Consider the following 17649-nt stretch of genomic DNA (forward strand, 5'->3'; position numbering starts at 1 on the left):
CTTGCTTGGTTGGTTAGTTTTTTGAGATGGTCTCATTTAACCTAACTTGGCATCTCCCCAAATAGCTGAGAATAACTTTGAACTTCTGATCCCCCAGACCCTATCCCCTCTCAGTATAGGAGTATAGGTGTACACCATCCTGCCTGGTTTAAGACTTCCAGCTGAAGAAACTCAGTGGCTGTATTTAACAGAGGTCCAGGACACAGTTCTCAGCACCCACATGGCAGCTTACAGTTGTCTGTAACTCCAGTTCCAGTGGATCAGACACCACCATCTTCTGACTTCTGTAGGCACTGTACACACTGTACACATACATACATGTATGCAGGCAAATGCTCATACACATAAAATAAAAGTAATAAATCTTTATTTTAAAAAAGACTCCCAGCTGAAAAGAAAATATGTTGATAATGAAATGAGCTTGTATTTGATCAAAATGTGAAAATAAAAGAGAGAAGAGGTAAGAAATAACACAGGATTATTGTTCCCTGCCTAGAAATTGAAATGATAGAATCGTTTGAATGAGACTATGAAATATATTTAAACAAAAGTATTAACCCTGCGCTTTCCAGTCCAGACAGCTGGACCACATTGCTTGGGGTTCTAGAGACACCAATAGGGGGTTATGACTGCTGATAAAACAAATACTGTGTTGAACTTAGAACTGAACATTTTTCAGTACTCTAGATACCAACACAATTGTCTGCTGCTTCACTGACTACCTTGGTGCCACAGTGGTTAATTGCTGATTTTCTTAGCACTGAATAAGAATTTTTTAGACTAGACAAATGAGTCAGAGTGTAACTTGGCTGAGACTAGAAAGAGAAAAGTGGGGTTACTCCGTAGATAGAACTGGCTGTTACTATGAGGAAAGTCCTGTGCTAAGGAGCGTTTCCAGCTCACAGCCTTCAAGTAACTAACCCAGATATGCATCTGTTCTCTTTTCTTGGAGGCTAACCTCCCATTGGCCCATTAAGCCCCAGGCATGATGTCTGGGATGGTCGGCATGCGTGCATGAATGCTCTTCTTCAGAAGTAGGAAGGATATTTGGGTCACAGAAACTAGGACAAGTTTTCAGTTCTTAAAACAAAGGAATGTTAGTTCACTTCCTGTTTGCATTTCTAATTGACTGAATCCCAGAGAGGGACCTCTGAAGCTCTCCCTTGAAAATACTGATACAATATTGGGACTGATAAGTTATTTTTCTCACATGTACTCTTGTAAAAATCAGTCTATAGGGGCTGGAGAGCTGGCTCAGCGGTTAAGAGCATTGGCTGTTTTTAGAGGACCAGGTTCAATTCCCAGCACCCGAATGGCAGCCATCTGTAACTTGAGTTCCAGGGGAATCTGACACCTTCATGCCAATACACATAAAATAAAGTTTTTATATATATATAAAAATACCCCACCCCTAATTCCATCTGTAGTCAACTACTGATTCTTCAATTTCCTCTTGGGCTTTTTTTCTCTCAGGGATAGCATAATCATGACTCTTTTATTTATTAATTGGCATTTCTCAGTGGTAAAGATAAACAAAACCTTAAAAAGAGAAAAGCTTTTATCCTTCTGAACACTGAATTAATGTCTGCTGGGAGAAGGAAGCAAATAAATAGCTGAAGTGTGGGAGGACTGCAGAGCTTAGCTTCCAGTCCGTCCCTGTCCCCTATGTGAGCAAGAGTCAAAATTTAACTTAGGTTAGACTAGATAGCCCAAACTATACTATAATGCTGCTACAAAAGTTTTCATTAAAATGTATATTAAATTATCATTTGTTATAGTATGAAATAGTACAAGTTAAAAATGTACCAGCACTCCTTCACATGTCTTTGTGCATGATGGGTCTATATATGCATACATGTGTGCATGTGGGTATGGAGGCCAGTGACTAACATCTATCCACCTTATCTTTTGAGATAAGATCTTACCTGGAGTCTGGTCTGGTTGTCTAATGAGCTCCAGGTATCTCTCTCCTTTGCTTTCAAAGTGCTGGAGTTAGATACATACTACCATAACTGGCTCTTTTATGTGGCTGCTAAGACTTACTCGGGTGCTCATACAGATCAGGCACTTTACCAACTGAGCTATCTCCTAGGCCTACTATTCCTGTATATGTGTCGGCTAGAGGTCAACCCCTGGTGTCTCAAAAGCCTACCTTGTTTTAAGACATGGTCTCTTGGCCTGGAGTTCACCAAGCAGGCTAAGCTAGGTGACCAGCAAGCCCTAGGGATCTGCCTGTCTTTGCCTGTCTCCCCACTGCTGATACTGAAAGCATTTTCCACCATTTTTGTTTTTTGTTTTATGTAAGGTCCTTATGCTTACAAAGCAAGCACTTTACTGACTGAGCTATCTCTTCAGCCCCAGTTACTTCTTAAAACAGGAAGCAGATTATGCCACAGATACAGGAATGAAATCTCCAGTAGATATTTGAACCTAGAATGGTTTTACTGTCATTCCAGTGTTGATCAGAGAAGCTTTTGTGAGGCTGTGGATATAACTTAGTGGCAAAGTGCTTGCCTACAGTATGTAAAGGTCTAGGTTTGACCCTCAGCAACACACACACACATACACACACACACACACACCAGCTTATAAGTCCAGCTTGTAAGTAGCATACAGAATAAAATTTGCTGCACTGTGGAATTCTTTTGAGTTTATTCATATCAGATAATTATGTTACTAAGAAAGGAAAATTATTCCCTCTATTAAAATAAAACAAAATCCTTAACAAGTATCTAAATACATTTTCTCTAAATGTGTTTGACTCAAATGTCATTGTTTTCCATTTCATGTGTGTTAGTTGCTTAGAAACATTTTCTCTGAATACTCACTGACAAAGAACTGCTTCTTCAAGTCAGAGCCTGCTCAGAGACAGTCGGGTTATGACATGTTCATGGGTTCCCGTAGTGGCACACTTCCTTTTTCACTATTCTATACATGAAGAATATTGATAGCACCATCCTTCCAGGATACTTTTTACCAGGGATCTGTAAGTATAGCTTACAGAGTCAGCTGGGGTTGGGCATGATGTCTATAATCCCAGCACTGGTGAGAGGCTTAGGCAAAAGGATTGCAGCAAGTATAAGACTAGCCTGGGCTACATAGTGAGCTTCAGCTTAGCTTGAGCCAAAGTGGTTGACTCCTACAGGCAAAACTCAGATCCAGGCTTCTCTTATAAAAGGTAATTGCTATTTCCTTAAGCCTCTTTGCCATGTTGTTTGTTGTGTTTGGGAGGTGATCAAACTGAAGGACGTGTGCCATGCTAAGGTACTGCTGCAGGGCAGAGCTCCGTCCCCAGCCCTCTTCAGTTGCACTGTTTAATATAGTATCCACTAGCCTACATGTGCTTATATAAACTGGAATTAATTAAAGTTAGGTAAACATCTCCGTTTCTCTACTACATGGACAAACGTGTGGCTAATAGTCACTAGGCTGGATGGTGTTTCTACAGCCTCCTGCCTGCTCCATCCGCTGTCTCATACTCACGTGACCTGGAACACAGAGAGCATATGGAATCTGTGAGCTGACACTTTTCTCAAGTTTGGAAAAGTTCTGCTTACTCTTTACTTTTCTCCAGCCCTGTTATGTCTCTTCCCTCCTAGAATTACAATTATGCCTTAGAGATCAGATCATCTCTCGGGTCATCAAGGCTGCTGTTGCAGGAAGGGCTTGTCTTTTTCTGTTCTTAAAATCAGATGACTTCTATGGATTTATTTTTTAAAAACATCCTTTTTCTTGAACTTCTTGATTCTTTGTTAAAAGTCCTTACATATACTGAGTACTATAAAGACTCTGTCAGCCATTTGGAAGCTGGGAACTTGGGACAGGCTAGAGAGAGAGTCTTAGCATTCAGTTTGTGTAAGATCACTGAACCTACCAACCCTCAACTGCTTTATCCTCTCTGAAGGAAGTAGTCTTCCATTTTACACAGAGGCTAGGGTCTCAGGTAACGTCTACCAGTGTAGAAAGGAATGGAAATCTAGGCCTATTAATAGCATCTTAATCCTTTCTCGTTGTTGTTTGGTTTAGGGGGGTGTTTTTGTTTTGATTTTTGTTTTGTTTTGGTTTTTTGTTTGTTTGTTTGTTTAGTTGGTTGGTTGGTAGGTTTGGTTTGGTTTTGGTTAGGTTTGGTTTGGGTTTTTTTGAGACAGGGTTTCTCTTTGTAGCCCTGGCTGTCCTGGAACTCATTCTGGCTGGCCTCAAACTCAGAGATCCGCCTGCTTCTGTCCCTAATAGGATTAAAAGCATGTGCCACTTCTGCCCAGCGTCCTCTTTTCTTAATTTAATACAGCTTTGCTGTGGGTTGAATTCAGAGCCTTGCTCTTGCTAGTCAGACTGCATTCCACCCTCTCCACCTGTCTTCTCTTTAAATGACCATAAAAACCCAGAGTGCTGCAAGTCCTAAGCATTTAGGAATCCTGTGGGATTTTTGCCAATCCATGTATTTTCCATTAAGATTTTACTACTCTTATGTTTTCCCTTCCTTTGTGGATCTATGGCTGTAAAATGCTTTATTGTCTTTTAGTTATAGCAGTGTCCATGTATTTCAGGCTGGCTTCTAACTATGTAGTTGAAGATGACCTTGAACATCTGAATTTACAGGCTTGTGCTACCACTTCTTCTTTGTGTGATGCTAGGAATTGAACCCAGGGCTTTGTGAATTCAAGACAAGCATTCTGCCTACTCAACCACATCCTCAGCCTTAATGTGATTTATATTTCTGTCTTTGCTTCAAAGACTGATAACACCTTCTTAAAAATTCTTTGTGAGCCAGGAAGCTGGTTCAGCAGTAAAAGTACTTGAAGCCTCCAGACAAACCTAAGTTCGGTCCTGGAACCCACCAAATGGTGAAGGGACCAAACTCCTGGGAGTGCCTCTGACCTCCACACACAAACTGTGGTACATGTGCATAAATATGCACATACACAAAGACAAATAAGTAAAAGAAATTTTTTTAAGTTTTTGTTTTCCTTCTATATAGACTCACCTTTGAGATGAATCTGTGGCTAAAGAACTAGTGCTTTCTGTTTACAGTTCTATCTTTACCTGTCGTCTCTTAATCTTAAATAAACCGATGGATAAGAGGCTAAAGCGTTGATTAGGGAAAAAAAGAATGTATGTCTCTTGATTCTTTTTGCTTGTGTGCCTGCTCTAAAATAAGACAGCATCCATTACTTGTGATGAGGGAAGAAAGTCAGGAACAGGAGCTACAGAGGACCTGCTTCTGATCCTTGTCTTGAAGACCTCATCAGCTGGAGGGGTTTTTGTTACTGTATTGCCCTAAGAAAATTTTGTCCCTTATCACTCCTACATTGTAGTCGAAGCTTGTAAGACAATCAGTTGCAGAAGGTGTCTGTCCCTGGTATTTCTTGTCTTCCATATGTCCATTCATACTTAGAAAGTCCACAGCTGTACCTGTTGTACCAGAAAAATCAGTTAGTGCTTCAAAATGGAAGGCTTTTGCAGCAGCTTGCCTTGGATGAAGCAGGCTGGCCTGTATTTTCAGCTTTTTTCCGACTGATGCATAGTGCAAACAAGTTCAGGGTTAAAGCTTCGCTGGCTTTTCATGATCCATAGTTGGGGACTCTATGTGGCCTTCATTGTTGCTACTTGTTCCAAGTACTGGGTCCTTGGGAATGGCTAGCACAGGCACAGTGCATACGCCTTGGTCACATAAATAGATACAATGCCATATACCCTCAAACAGTCCTAAAAAGTCTCAAAAGCATCATGTAAAGTAATGGAGTCTTAATTATGAGAAATTAAAGATACTTTCCTAACCAATAATAAATCATTTCTGTGGCTATTTCAGTACATTTTTTCCTGTCACATCAGGAGTATACGCATATTCTTCAGTTTCCTCAAAGAAATTTTGTGTCTTGAATCTTAGATATTCATTTCTTACTGGATTGTGTTTGATGACACTTAACTTTTTTGACAGGATAACTGAGATTCAGGTTAAAGATGGAATTTAAAGCTGTAATGTCTGTCTGATGTACGTGGACTCTGGGCTTGATTCCTAGCGTCTACACTCACTTCCCTCAGAGAAGATAAACAGTGAACAGTCTGGTTTTTTTTCCCCTAACCAATACCCCACCACTAAGATTGTTGTAAGAACATGTCTGTAGTTAGAATTTCTACTGTTGTTATAAAACACCATAATGAAAAGCAACTTGGGGAGGAAAGGATTTATTTCAGCCTGCGGTTTCATAGCACAGTCCATCACTGAAACCTTGAGGCAAGAGCTGATGGAGAGGCCATGGAGGGTGCTGCTTATTGGCTTGTTCCTCATGACTTACTCAGCCTGCTTTCTTATAGTGACCCAGGACACCAGCATAGAGATAGCATTGCCCACTGTGAGCTAAGATCTCCCATATCAATTATCAGTCAAGAAAATGCACCACAGGCTTGCCCATAAACCAGTGTGGTGGGAACATTTCCTCTCCATTGGGTTTCCTTTTTTTTTTTTTTTTCTTCCCAGAATGACTCTAGCTGTGTTAAGCTGACATAAAATTAAGCAGCATAGAGGAAAAAAGGTTTATTTCAGGTAACAGTTCCTTATCACAGTTTGTCATCGAAAGAACTCAGGGCAGAACCTAGCGGTGAGAACTAAAGCAGCCGCCCATGGTGGAAGGCTGCCTACTGGCTTCTTCCCTCATGCCTTGCTCGACTTGCTCAGCCTGCTTTCTTTCACGCCACCACCGCTGCCGCGTCGTCATTGTCCTCCTTCTCCTCCTCCTCCTCCTCTTTTTCCTCCTATTTTTCTTTCCTTTCTTTCTTTCCTTTTTTTTTTTTCCTCCCTTGAGACAGAGTCTCACTATATAGCTCTGGCTGTCTGGAACTCCATAGTAGACAAGCAGTCTTGAATTCATAGAGCTGCTCCCACACTCTGCCTTCCAACTGCTGGGATTAAAGGTGTGGATCACCACCTCTGACCTATTAGCCTGATTTCTTATATCCCCAGGACCACTTGCCCAGGGATGGCATAATGAAGATGGGCTCTCCCACTTCAATCACTAATTAAGAAAATGCCCCACTGGCCTGCCCACAGGCCACTCTTATGGAGGCATGTTCTTAACTGTTGTTCTTTCTTCCCACATATGTCTAGGTTTGTGTCAAATTGACAAAACCCAGGCAGCACATCTGTTACAGCAGTTGCCCTCTGAATGACTGCATGTGAGCAATAGGCAATAACACTATGTTCTCATGAGTCCAGACGCTCTGCTAGATTAGAAATCTGTCGGCAGTGTCAGGAGACTGTTGTTGCTGAACATAGAAGAACACCAAGCTCATGCAGAGGATAAGGAATTTTTTTTAAATGTTAAAAATATCTATAGTAATCTATAATAGGCTTTTGTTTGTTAAAATCATACCATCTTCCATCATAACTGTAAGTTATAAGTGAATGATAGAAAATGAAATCCAATTGAATCTTCTGGTTTTTTTCATGGTTGGAAATAGCTTATACGATCTTTATGCATTTAGAGAACTTTGAAGTTTCAATACAAAACAGGCAACCTGTTTATGGTCCCTCTGTTCCCATTATTCTGAAAAATATTCACACAAAACTTTAATGTACACTAGAGGTTCGAAGAGAACGACGATGGGATTTTCCTGAGCTGGACTAAGTCTGTTTTAGAGTCAGAGTCACATTCACATTTGGATTTACTTACTCCACTCTCTTATGTTTTGTAAGATAGGATTTTTTTTTTTTTTTACTTTTTAAATGCATGGGTTATGCAGCCTTCATAATATGAAAGTCATTATTTATTGAAATAAAACTTGAGGACTGTTGGTATAGCTCTGCCTATCTCGTTTGAGACCTGGGGTTAAATTTCCACCTCCTAAAAACGAAGAAAAACAAAACATACACATAGAACAAGTAGCAAATCTGCGTAGAAAAGCCCTCTGAAGCCGCATGTTTAAAGACTGTACAGTTGTGGGGCTCAGACTGTGTCTCAGGAGCAGATCTCTTGTCTAACATGCTCAAAACCCAGGTTCCTTTCATAGCAGGAATATAACATCTTAGAGCTGGAGGTAAATTCTCTGTGTTACCCAGTCTGGCCTTGAACTCCTAGTCCTACCTGAGTTTCCTGAGTAGCGGGGTTACAGTTGTACATCATCATACCTGGCTTTGTCGCCCCTCTTGTTCCGTTTCAGGGAAGCCGGGTTCAAGAGAAAGTGTTGATAAAGTTAGTCATCAGTCTTAGTATTTTAAGACAAAAACCTAGTTAGAACTGGGGTTTGCTGGTAAATATCACTAGAATCTATTATAGTTTGGAAAAAGAAAAATATTGACGAATCATTTTTGAAAGCTGTATGAATGAACATGGTCCTTGGCTTAATAGCTACCTTTGTTTCCAGGAACTGTTCAAAGAATTGGAGGGTAAATACTCATAATCTATTGCTGTCTGCCCCTTCTGTATGTGACCTATTTAATGGACTATGTAGAGATAGCTTCCGTGCTCAGTGGCCTGTCCTTCTGCCCAGCATCTCAGCAGCCACGTGTCTTTCTTTTGTCCACATAAAGTTGGATAACAGGCCAGTACACAGGCACCACTGTGTCTCTAGTTGATTTCCAGTTTGCGGCTAATGAAGTTTTTATGCTGTTACTAGGGCTTCTACAGCATACTAGTCTATGATGTGGGATGTTACTACCTTACTTGGTACAGTGTATATAACTGTGTTTTGAAGGATCTTTATAAATTGTGTGTGTGTGTGTGTGTGTGTGTGTGTGTGTATGAATGAATGATATCAGAGTCTCTGTGACCTCCATGGCCAGCAGAGTAACAGTCTGTGAGAGGCAAGAAAACAGTTCAGTTCAAAGTGATTCATTAGCTGGTGTTGTTGAAACTTCTGAGTAGTTTATTTTAGGTATATTTAAGCACAGCACAATTTGGTGAAAACTTTGCTGGTGATAAATAACTCACTCCCATGTGCACAATGAAGCATACATAAATCTTGAGGAACAAAGTAAGCTAAATACAGATCAGATAGGACTGCATCAAAACCATATGTGACAGTTTCTATAAAGATAGATTCTATAGATTGACTGAGAGAAAGAAGCTCCTGGTAAGAGTTGAGGAGGATCTAGTATGGCCACACAGATAGCACAGAGGTCACCAGGCTGTTAACTCTGTCGGCTCTCAGCCTTCTTGGCAGACAACAGGTTATGCATCTCTTCCTTTGAAGGAGCCTTAATGTTTATCCTTCCTTTGAAGAAATCCTGTGTGTTTTTCCTTCCTGATTCTCCTGATGCTTATCTGTCAGTACAGGAACCTTTTTGCCTCCTATAGTGTGAGTGTGCACATGGAAGGGTCTGGAAACAATTTGCACAAGTTGGTTATCTCCTTTTACCATGTGGGTCCTGGAGACTTAACTCAGGTTGTGTATGACAGGTGTCCCTACTCGCTGCACCATCTGCTAGCCCATTTTAAAGTTTAACAGCAGCTGGAGGTATAGCTTATTGGCAGAACTTATGCCCAGCACATATAAAGCCCCTGGCTTCAATTTCTTGAACTTCAGAAAATAAGGAAAGTTTAACAGTAAGCTGTCACAGCAGGCAGCAGGCAGGAGGTTCCTTTCCTCCATCCCTGAGCATTCATGTTATGATATTTAAGATATGACAGCTGCAGTCTCCCAGTCTTGGCAGGGTATGGATAGCTGTCATTGAAAGGGAAGAGAGTGACACCTGTGGTATGTTTGTTTGTTGCATAGGGTTTGCAGAACTGCTAGGGTAAAAGTTTAGCATTTGGAGGGTTGGAGAGATGGCTCAGTACTTAAAAGCAGTAGTGGCTCTTGCAAAAGACCTGGATTCAGATCTCAGCATCCACTGGAGACTCACAACAGTCCATAACCCAGTTCCAGGGAATCTGTTGCCCTCTTTTGGCTTCTGTGAGCACCATGCACCCATGTGGTACACATCTATATGTGCAGGCAAAACATTCACACACATAGAATAAAAATAAATCATATTAAGTTTAGCATATGGAGAAGTGACCTTTCTTTAGACTGAAAGGCCTGGGAAATTATTGATGAGTAATTTTGGCCATCAATACTATAATGGCCAAATGATACTATATAAAGGAATTTTATTAAAGGCTAACTAGAGGAAGAAAAAAGTGAATGAATGTTTGTAATAAAAGTGTCTGGAGAGTCACTGGGTTGGTTAGTGTAGTATCACTTGTTAGTTATATTTTGGCAGAAAACGGTCACATAAGTTTCTGGTTCGTTTTCCTTCCATAAAATGTTGTTGGGTTTGTTTGTATGTTTGTTTGTTTAAAATGAGGACATGGGGCTGAGTTAGCTCAGTGGTGGAACACAGGCCCTGGGTTTAATCTGCAGCACCACTTTGGGGACAGGAGACGGGAACCACTTGGAGCAAGAAAGAGACATATATCTTGACATTCTTTTCTCTTGACTGAAGTTCCTTGTAAGGCTTGCAGCTCGTAGGACTGAGCCTGCTGTGGTGAACATTGCTTGGCTTTTGGAAACCATAAACCCTCTTTCTTTAAGTTCAAATTTCCAGTCTGAAAAAATATATGTTCATAATTGTCTAAGCTGAAGTCCTGACAGAACCGTATGTCCTAGCCATGTCCTTCTCTCCTCTTACATCTTCATCTCCCCCATCTGTTCCTCCGCCCCTTCGCCTACTGTAGGGCTGCCAATAGGGCTGCTGCTCCTCTGAAGCCTTTAAATTGGCCATTTTCTTGTCTGGAGTATGCCCTCCCAACTGCTATCTGCATAGCTTATTTGCTTCATTCAGGCCTCTGACAAAATAGATTCTCCTAAGTAAGGCCTCATTCCATCCACCCCTCCCCCAGCCCCTTGACCTTTTTTCTTCCTATGCTACTTACCACATTTTGAATACATGTTTTTCACTCTCACCTCCTTCCCCACTGAGGAGAGCAAACTGTAGGAGACCAGCAGTTACTGCCCCCACACTCACAAAACCTCAGTGCCTAGAGCAGTGCCAAAAACCAGAGAGTAGTAAATATCTGTTATCACATGAGCCTTGTTTCCATTTAGAAATGTCAGACTCCTCTAGTTCTTGAACAGTATCCAGCAAGACAAACCCTTCATCTTAACAGGGTGTCTGTCCCCACCATAACCTCTGCCTGCTGTTGCTCGGTGATCTGACAGCCATTTTGGAGGGGAGGTAATCCTAAGCCTAAATTTAATCTCAGATCAACAATCACAGTTTCCTTTCCTGTTTTCAAGCACATGAATGCATCCCAAGATTGGAAGTGAGGAAGCAAATAGGACATCTTATTCTTCTAACATTTGGTGAAGTTCTGTGTCATTAACCTATACCCATACTTCTTCAGGATAAAATCAGACTGCTAGCCCTAAGTTATTCAACTGTGTTGTAAGAGCCCAAATGTTTCTAGGGTAAAATTGGAAGCTCATGAATGAAAAAGTAAATGAAAAAGTTCAAGGATTCTTTCTAAGTGCCTTAGAGAAACCAAAATCATTTATATACCTGCAGGAAATATAGCTAAATAAGACATTTTCACTGAGAGATCAGAATGTATCTTACTTGCCTTTCATAACCCAAATAAAGGCAAAGATGTGTGTGACAGGGACACATAGAGAAGTGGAGGATATTAATAGAAAAGTAAGATGGGTCTGATAGATCTTGCCTATAATCCCAGCACTTGAGGAGGCTGAAGCAAGAGGACAAACGAGAGGCCAGCCTGGACTACTCATACCCCGAAACTAAACTAAACTTAACTCATACTCTAAAACTAAGTCAAAATGACACAGTTGTTCACTTTATCTGCTCATTAATTTATTTGCTTTAAGGACAATTTGCTTGTAAGGATTTCAGAGCTGGGCATGGTGACACACGCCTTTAATCCTAGCACTTGGGGAACAGAGACAGGTGGATCACTGTAAGTTTGAAGCTGGCCTGGTCTACATAGTGAGTTCCAGACCAGTTAGCGATACATAGAAAAGAAAACTGTTTTTTCAGATAATGATCAAGCAGTCTGTCTTTTGCCTCTAAAAGAAAAAATTTTATTCCAGGTTTGACTTTGTATGCAATCAGAAAGTTTACATTGGTTAAAAAAAATAGGAATGATTATAAATTAAGAGATAAGGGGTGCAAAGATTGAATTTTCTAAGCTGAACTTCACTTTGGGAATAATTGTCACCTGGTTGTTTTTACACTACAGATTGTGTTGGGACTTTGAGGGTGTTAGTTTAGCCTGTTCCCTGCAGTTCAGAGAGCTTCTGTAATGGCTGTAGGTAGGCTACTTGGATCTGATTGAAATTGCACTAAGAATTGCAGAACTTGGCTAGAGAGACAGCTCAGACATGAGGAGTGCGTGCCCTGCTTCTTCAGAGAACCAGAGTTTGCTTTCCAGGACCCAAACCAAGAGCTCTCAACCACATGTAACTCCAGCTTCAAGAAATCCACCACTCTCTGCCAGACCCTACAGGCACCTGTATGCATGTATACATGTACACATAGGTCAAAATTAAATCTTTAAAAGTTGTAGAACTTGATTCTAGTAGTTCCCAAGGTCCTGTGCTTTGAGCTTCTTTCATAGACAGCCTTAGATTCATTCTTGTATGTGTCTACTCAAATCTGAATTCTGACAGTTTAATTTTTTATTGAAACCAATGCCTGTCTATTTTACAACCTTAATCTACACATTGGTGTTTTTTGGAATCTAATCTAATCCATGGTCTAAATGACTTGAGAGCTTTTGAGTATAAATTGAGAAGCTCCCCTGGCAGAATGAGAACTTACAGGAGTCACATTTCCGGTTTTACCTCCTCTTAAAACAAGGCCTAAAAAGAGATTGGCTCCGAGGAATTTGTTGTATTTTTAAAATCCAGTAATAATTTATCCTACTAGAGAATTTTGAGTTCTAAGAGTCATGAGAGAGGTGGTATGTATTCAAAGCTTTCCATTTCTGTCAAAACTACCAGCGCTGAAGTGCATGTTGTTGCCCACAAGGGCTTTTACCTAGGGACCTGTAACACTGTCAAGAGAGGAAGTTGACATACTTGCCCTGTGTGGGGTTCCTGTTCACATACTCTTGACAGTGGATAATGCCCCAACATCTCCAGAGAATAAACAAGGAGACTTTAACTAGGACACTCAGCAGATGGTCAAAGAAAGAATATAGAAGGAGACCTATCTGCAGCTCAGCGTTGGACTAAAGATTAATTAGTAAACTACTCTTTTCTATGGAGAGTTTCATATTTCTGCTCTATTTTTTTTTATTGTGCCCAGATACTATCAAATGAGGCAGATAGCTCTGTTTCATCAGGATTATCTCTGAGAATCCCCCATAATTGATTGATCAACAGGCTTTGAAATGGAAGGCAATATTTAAATTTAAGGTAGAAGATAATCTTTGGCATTAAGAATGAAGAAAGCTGTAGGTCAATTGAATTCCTGCAGCTAACAGAAGGGCCATTTCTGCCTGAGTCTCAGATGCTGTTTATCACACTTAGAGTCTGTACCATTAAAAACCTGTCACTCTGAGCCATTCCCTTAGGATCTGTTGACTAGGTTGTGTGGTACTTTAAAAACACATCTGAATCATCATTCCTCAGAAAACTGGAGATGGTTGGCGTCACTGTTTGGTCCTAACTTGGACCAGTCTGCAAATAATCTCTCCAAAAGCTAAATGCAGAAAAGGAATAAAAAGAGAAATTATTTTTCAGAGACTTGGAAAGGTCACTTGTGACATCACAGGAGAGTAAATGAGATCATCTGGAAGGTGAGCCCTGTACTGCTCACTTGGTTTTGGTTTTGGTTGTGGCGGTGCTGCCTTTGGTTACCTGTGGTGAGGGGTGTGGTAAGAGGCCTCATCTGCCAGAGTTCAGACTGAGTTCATTTCAGAGCTTTTTATAGTGCTTTTAAATACACTGGAACACAGCTAGAATATTAATTTAGCCTGTTCATCTCCAGCTGTGCCACCATAAAGAGGCTACAGCTACTGCAGCAGGCTTCCTATACTAGGGAAAGAAAGTAATTGCTGGGTACAGGCTGACACTGACAGGCTACTCTTTCCCCAGCAGCCCCTGAAAGTAACTTTTAAAAACACTATTATCGTTATTGAGCATTTTTAGCTCACTTTTGTGTTTCAGAAAGCCTTATAATAATCATTTCTATTTACTCTTCCTATGGATGTCCTGAGAAGGAAGCAGGTTCATAGTGTTATGGCCACATGTTGCACACTGTGTATGCCAGAGCAGCAGGCAGCCCTCTCCTGTACCATCTGTGATCTGCTTTGGGCAGCCTTGAGGCTGAAGCTGAAGCAGGCATTCTGTTCCTTTGTTCAATGAATCCATTTTTTTAAAAAACGTTTTTATTTTGGAGTGTATTATACTCTTTTTTTTTAACTGCATTAATTTTGTATCATGTACATTTACATAGGTGAAATGAACATTAAATATTACTGCTTATGAGCTAAACAATGATATTTTCAGTTTTGTGTCTTATGTCTTTTTAAGGCATAGTCTTGCTATGCAGCCCAAGCTGGCCTCCAACCTTGTGATCTTTCTGCTTCTACCTCTTGAGAACTGTGATTATAGGCAGGCTCCATTATATCTGGTTTTGACATTTTGAAGCTGGATCTTGCTATCTTTCTATAAGTCTATAGTGGCCTCATAAGTCTATAGTGGCCTCATACTTACCATCCTCCTGCCCCAGTACTCTAGATCCTGGGAATATAAGCATGTGCCAGCATACATGGCCATAGTGATAACTTCCTGTTTTTATTTGTATCTATTTTTTATGCCAATTTCAACTCTCTCAACTTTAAGAACCATCAATTGACCTTGCTAAAGGATACTTGACTTTTGTTGTTTTGGTTGGTTTGTTGTTGTTTTTGTTGTTGTTGTTTTGTTTTTTCTTTTCTTTTTTTTTTTTTTTTTTTTTGAGACAGGGTCTTTCTATGTAGCCCTGGTTATTCTGGGTCTTGCTCTGTTGGCCAATCCCTGCCTCTGTCTCCTGAGTTTTAGGATTAAAGGTATGTATCGCCATGCCTAGCACTAAGGGGTACGTAAAGCTAAAGACTATACAATGGAAGTATTTAGGAACCAGAAACAAGGTCAATAAGTCTCAGGCCAGGCAAGATTACACAGTGAGAAACTGCCTTAAAGACAAACGATGGATCAGGCAGTGGTGGTGCATATCCCAGCACTTGGGAGACAGAGGCAAGCGGATTTCTGAGTTCAAGGCCAGCCTGGTCTACAGAGTGAGTTCCAGGACAGCCAGGCTACACAGAGAAACCCTGTCTCGAAAAACCAAAAATAAAGAAAAGACAAATGATGGATGGATGGGTGGGTGGGTGGGTGGGTGGATGGATGGATGGATGGATGGTCGGTCAGAGGTAAAGGAAGATCCATATTTTCATATTAAAACATATGTATTGTGAAATTTATTCAATAGACCTTCAAAGGAATTTTATCCTTATCATAGGCTAATTTATATTAAAATAATTCTGACCTTCGTATTTTCCCCTAGCAAGCATGCGTACTTTCCCCCTCTGTTAAGGAATATACAGTAGGAAACTGAGAAGTGTTCTACTTGTAGAACCTTTAAGCTAAGTTCATATCTTGTCTAAACCCAAAGGGATCAAAAAGCCTTGAGTAGAGGGGTAGAAGTTAGCTCGGCAGTTGAAAGCCCTTGATGTTCTTGTGGGGGACCTGAGTTCAGTTCCCTGCACTCACATATGGCTGCTCACAACTGTATCTCATAAGTGGCCTGTAACTCCCACTCCAGGGGACTGATGTCCTTCCTGCCTCTCTGGGCACCTGTTCTTATGTGGCTTGTGCACACATGCACACACACACACTTTTTGTTTTGTTTTGTTAAATCATGATAATTTTTATAATCATTCTTATGTAGCACCTACTCAACACTTATATGGATATGGGTACTAGGAAACCCATAGTAAACAAAAGACAAAAAATCCTTCAAATCATGTTTTCCTTAGAGAGAGGTACAATCAAGCCAATAAATACATGTTAAAAAGAAAAATAAAAAGCATGTGGGACAGGAAAGAGGACAGTGAAAAAAATCAACTAATGCAAGGATCTGTCTGTGACTCCTAAGGCTATAGAGGGATGGTGTTACTATCATGATACTTGGTCTCGAAGACCTGCCTGCCTTAAGATCAGCCGTGATTAAAGCAGAGCCAGGAGGAGACAGTAAGCCATGAAGACATCAAGAGGAAGAGTATCCCACAGAAGAAACAGCAAGGGCAAAAGCACAGAATTAGATGTGCGCCCTGAGCAAAGAACAGCCCTGTATCTGGAGCTGCCAGGAGATGGCATCACAGAGTGAATGGGGAGCAGATTCTATAATCTGAGTGGTTGTATTCTGAATGAGACGGGACCACTGAAGGTTTGAGCAGAGAAGTACTTGCCAGCCAATGTACGTTTTAATATCCTTCTGACTGCTGTGTTGAGAATAAACTGCAGAAGCTAAATAAATGTGTGAAGGGGAGTTGCAGGCGGATGAGTGGAGACACGTGCAGAAATAGGAAGATGCGAAAAGGTTCTGTATTCCATTTATTAAGTTTGAAATGATAGCAGGGTCTGGAGAGAGAGAGAGAGCTCAGTAGTAAAGAGTGAGGTCTGCTCTTTCAGAAAACCCAGGTTTGATTCCCAACACCCATATTAAGTGGCTTACAACCTCCTGTACCTCCAGTTCCAGGGAACTGGAATGCCTCTGGCCATTATGAGCATGAACACAAATGTACACAAAATCACACACAGATACACATATGTATGTAAACTTTACAATTATCTTTAAAAACAAAGATAACATGAAGGTGGGCTTGAGAGTGAACCCAGTGCTTGGAAAACAAGAGGTAAGAGGGCAGAACAAGCTCCAGGCTAACCTGGGCTACATAATTATACCCCCCCCAATCTTATATAAAGATTTTGTTTTCATTTTGTTTAAATTGTAGTGGATTATACCTGTTTCTGTAGGAGTCAGAGGTAGAAGGATTGGAACCACACAGCAGGATTCTGTTTTTAAAACAGTAAAGGCCTGGGGTGTAGCTCCATCCTAGACCATTTGCCTAGCATGTGAAAGGCCCTGGATTCAGTGTCCAGCACCCTGAAGAAAAGGAAGTGGGAGAAGATAGGTGCTCAGCAGTTAAGAGTATTCGTTGCTCCTGAAGCAGCACCTTTCCCAGCACTCACATGGTGACTCGAAACAGTTTGTAACTCCAGTTCCAGGGGATCCATCTCCTTCTGACTTCTGCAGGCAGCAGACATTAACATGGTGCACAGACAGGCATGCAGGTGAATAATCTCAAAGAGTGGACAGGTTCTGTTTACACTCAAAGAGGAATGGCATAGCCATGGGCTTTTAGTTTGATTTTTTTGTTTGTTTGTTTGGTTGGTTGGTTGGTTGGTTGGTTGATTTTGTTATTTTTTAATTTGTTTGTTTGTTTGTTTGTTTTGAGACAGGGTCTCACTATATAGCCTTGGCTGGCCTGAAACTCACTATGTGGACCAGGCTGACCTCAAATTCAGTGATGTCTATGTCTCTCTGCCTTTCTGCCTCTGCGCCTCTGCCTGTGCATCCCAGGTGTGTCCTTTAGGATATAGTCTACTACTTTAAAGTGCTAGATAATATTTTGGTTCTGATTTCAAACTGAAAAAACCACCACC

General features: G+C 40.9%; 1 protein-coding gene across 3 annotated transcripts in view; it reads left to right on the forward strand.

Annotated features, from left to right (window-relative positions):
• Positions 1 to 17649, forward strand: part of Ap2b1 (adaptor related protein complex 2 subunit beta 1) — a 99114-nt gene that overhangs the window by 63710 nt on the left and 17755 nt on the right. The window lies entirely within an intron of this gene.

Source organism: Grammomys surdaster, unplaced genomic scaffold (assembly GCF_004785775.1).
Source record: "Grammomys surdaster isolate TR1022 unplaced genomic scaffold, NIH_TR_1.0 213, whole genome shotgun sequence".
NCBI classification, from domain to species: Eukaryota; Metazoa; Chordata; class Mammalia; order Rodentia; family Muridae; genus Grammomys; species Grammomys surdaster.